Source organism: Diaphorina citri, unplaced genomic scaffold (assembly GCF_000475195.1).
Source record: "Diaphorina citri unplaced genomic scaffold, Diaci psyllid genome assembly version 1.1 scaffold2708, whole genome shotgun sequence".
In the NCBI taxonomy this organism is placed as follows: Eukaryota; Metazoa; Arthropoda; class Insecta; order Hemiptera; family Psyllidae; genus Diaphorina; species Diaphorina citri.
This window is the reverse complement of record NW_007380125.1, coordinates 1-3,882: the sequence shown is the minus strand read 5'-3', so window position 1 is coordinate 3,882 and position 3,882 is coordinate 1. Positions and strand designations below refer to the sequence as shown.

Here is a 3,882-nt window from a genome sequence, read left to right as displayed (position 1 = left end):
GGTGGGTGGTGGGTGTGTGTGGTGGATGGGTGTGTATGGTGGTATGTGTGTGGTGGATGGGTGTGTGGGTGTGTGTGTGGTGGGTGTATGATGGGTGTGGTGTGTGTGTGTGGTGGGATGTGTGTGATGGGTATGGTGTGTGTGTGGGGGTGTGTTTGTGTGTGTGGTGGTCCCGTACAAAGGACGGGTCAACCACTAGTCATTACTGAAATTCTGGACTGACTTTTATGTTTTTGCGTTTTTCTCGCAGTGTATAGGTATTTGTCGAGATAGTATAATTATGGTGACGTTTGTTATACCTATTATGATACCTATTCTTCTGTAGTCATAAAAAAGGTTAGTAGTTTGCCTTTGTGCTAACTTCGTCACGTCCGTTATATTCTTGGTACAGCATGTAGTGAAGCTATTTTCCGTCTTTACCTTTTTTTTTAATTCTTTTAAGTGGAATAAAATTAGGCTTCTATAATGATAAAATTAATTGATAATTTCTGTGCATCGAGTCCACGTAGCGATTAGACGCCTAGACAGAGGGCTTCGAATTTTAGGAAGGCCATAGTTCCGTGTGTCATTCCAACTCCTTTTATTCGTAGGATCTCCTTGAAGTAGCAACTAGACTCCTAGCTTCGAATTTTAGGAAGTCCATAGTTCCGTGTGTCATTCCAACTCCTTTAATCCGTAGGATCTCCTTCAAGTGTAACATACACAATTAAAGCATACAGGTAATCCATCATCTTTTCCCTGAATGCATGCATGCAGCTCACAAGCCATTGTCAGCACATCGGCCGGAAACGGTCACAAGATGTCATTCATACGTCCTCACAATAGGATATATGCCTTGGGCAAATCAGGATAAAAATCCAAGATGAATTGTACGATATTAAAAACACATTAACTCCTTAGTCCGGTTTGAAATCAGACTGATGAGATCTACTAATGCGTGATATTTTACTTTAAAATGAATCTGTTCGCTTACGAAAACATGTCTGAAATGCTCCTATTTTCGTGTAATATATCAGAGATAATGTTCGTATTTTCTTCGACAGTAATTAATCTTTCATCTGTCCACTTTTGAGAAGTGGAAGAGATGATAGTAGGGCCTCCTTCGCTATTGTTAATTTTAAAGTAATAATACAACGTGATGAGACTCCATGTGAGTCATATAGGCTGGGTGGTACATCATCTATGTTAAGAGTAAGTGTGGGATTTATCTTTCGAAATGGAAACATAGAACGCTGTTTTCCGTCGCCTATTGTTAATTTTAAAGTAATAATACAACGTGATGAGACTCCATGTGAGTCATATAGGCTGGGTGGTACATCATCTATGTTAAGAGTACCTAAGTGTGGGATTTATCTTTCGAAATGGAAACATAGAACGCTGTTTTCCGTCGCTTAGATTTCCCAACACCTAACAAGGTATGGGTTGGAAAACCAACACCCAACTGATGTTGCAAGTACTGAAACTGAGTAGGATTTGAAATCTGAATACCCTTGTCACTCTTATCACTGTGAGAATAAACAGAAGTTGTGGTGTCTATTCCAAAGGAATTGATTCTCAGTTCCCCCTTGTTATTACTTTCTATTTTTTATTCCCAAAGTACACTCTGCGGGAACCCTTGATCAGCATGGGACTTTGGGAAAAAAGTAAAAATAGTCTGGTGCTTTTCCTTCACCGTACAGAAACCTGTAATCAATATTTAAGGTTCTGTATGTAAAAACGGAAATTATAGAAGCCCGTAAACAGAGTTAGAGACTCACCGGAACTAAGGTTTGAATATGCGTGCGATGATGTTGGTGTTTTTTGTTACATTTTTCCTATTTGGAACTCTATGACACCGCTGTACATGAATGCCTCTTCCATTTGTCATTGTTTTGGAATTATCCCGTGAGTTTGTACAATGTTACTTACGGAGACGTTTCGTATTGTGGTTGTAATGAGGATATGTGTGTAAGTTATAGAGTTTGAGCCTAGCATCACATGTTCACACGCTGTACAATGGGTCTTCAACAACGTTTAGGTCTTTTTCGAGATAAAGAAATGGATGATAAAATGAAGCGGATAGTGTTTGTACACATAATACTTATCCTTGTGTTTTGTTTGTTTTCATTTCTGTACTTATGATGTTGACTACTCCCTGAGAAAAAGTGGTCCATTTCTTCTTCTTTCATCTAAACAGATCTTATGAAGTCTTGTCAATAGATGTGTAAAATGTTAGAGAACAAAGTGTCTGTTGATGCAGGACAAGGGAATACTATTTGGATAACAACAAAAATTTAGAATGTTGTGTTTTTGTGTTTACATATTTCATCCCTAGTAGACATTGTAGTCAACTTCAGAGATGAGTGTAGACCTTTTAAGTTTCATAGTGAGTTAGGGAAAAAAACCCCTATTTTTAACATGGGTGGTCAAGTATGACTACATATCGTTTTAATTCGCACGTTAATAAGCCTGCTTATCCACACAAAAGCATCCTAAATATCAATTAAGACCCAGTGTCAAAAATGTTAATTTAGACTTCCTTAGACAAATAGACATATTCACCACATCCTCCCATCAGAATGGTTAATGACTATTTTGTTTGTGTGTTTTACGTATTGCAGGAGTCATACTGTGTATAAAGAGGTTATATTATATTCACGAAATTCGTGAAAAATAGTATCCGTTTACCTACAATATTCTTGTATTGTATAACGTACAATAGAGCAACATGAGGAATTTAGGTACCTATGTTAATGATACTAATTTTATTTCTATGTGGTTGGTGGATCCCCTCCTCATTGAACTTTGAAACTTAATTTTACTGATTGAACGATCTTTGTCCCTGTGGAGACTCTTTGTCCCTGTGGAGATCTCGAGATTCTCAATTCAGAGTAAAAAGTACCCCAGTTCTTTCGGACTGGGGGCAGTTCAAAAGAACTGTACAGTACAGAATTACGAGCTTTACAGAAAGCTCGTAAGTCCGGTAGGTAGGTACAGGGTTGCCAGATTGGGGATTTTTTTTTGATAACTTCATCTGGCAACCCTGGGTAGGTAGTTAATAGTTATGTACTCACGTGCAAGAGTTAAGTGTGACTTGTGCAGGCCAAGCAGGGGATGGTAGTGAGCTGAGTGTAAGCTGCTCAAATCCGTCCCTGGCACTCCTCAAATCCGAGAAACATGTCGAGTCAGATGAGAAAGCTAAGTGAATCTTTCCACCAGTCTCCTCCTCCATCAACTGGAAATCGAAAGCAAGTATATATTAGAAAAGATCTTCCTAAAAACAGATTGGCACCGAAAATAAAGAAAACACGATGGTTCTAAAGGGAGGACCTATCTTTCCATATAGCACGTTGCATACCTAGCTATAAAATTTGGGCGCTGACATACCTGCCTACCTAGATCAAAGTGGTATGTTTTTACTTACAGCACAACGATATCTGGGAGATCCTTCAATGCTTTCTCTTGTGTCCACCTAGATCAAAGTGGTATATTTTTACTTACAGCACAACGATATCTGGGAGATCCTTCAATGCTTTCTCTTGTGTCCAGAAGAGCGATGTATTTCTGATTTTCAGGTCCATCCCAGCTCCCCAGACATTTGAATTTGATATCTGGAAAATTACGAGGACATGTATTTTAGTCTCCATTGAGAAGGAAGCAGATTTCCTTGGTCATAGATTGTAGTATATTAACGGTTAGAAACAGGCCGATATGGGTATCTACTGGTCTTACAAATTTGGCCAGGAAAATCATTAAATTCCATGGGGAGAGAAGGAAATTTTCCTAAAACTAGAAGGTTTTGGTGTAAAAGTCCTCTTGAGAGGAAAAAATGAGCAAATTCAATAGATGAGTTGATCCAATATGGAAACTACAACTTACCATGGTTATCAAAAGAACATCCTC

The 3,882-nt window shown here is 38.5% G+C and overlaps 1 long non-coding RNA gene across 1 annotated transcript; it reads right to left on the bottom strand.

Annotated features, from left to right (window-relative positions):
* Positions 1-3,059: 3,059 nt before the first annotated feature.
* LOC103519400 lies at positions 3,060-3,882 on the bottom strand. The gene is made up of 3 exons (XR_541902.1): positions 3,859-3,882; positions 3,481-3,590; positions 3,060-3,214 (listed from the first exon to the last, which is right to left on the bottom strand). It is a non-coding gene; the product is annotated as an uncharacterized LOC103519400 (long non-coding RNA).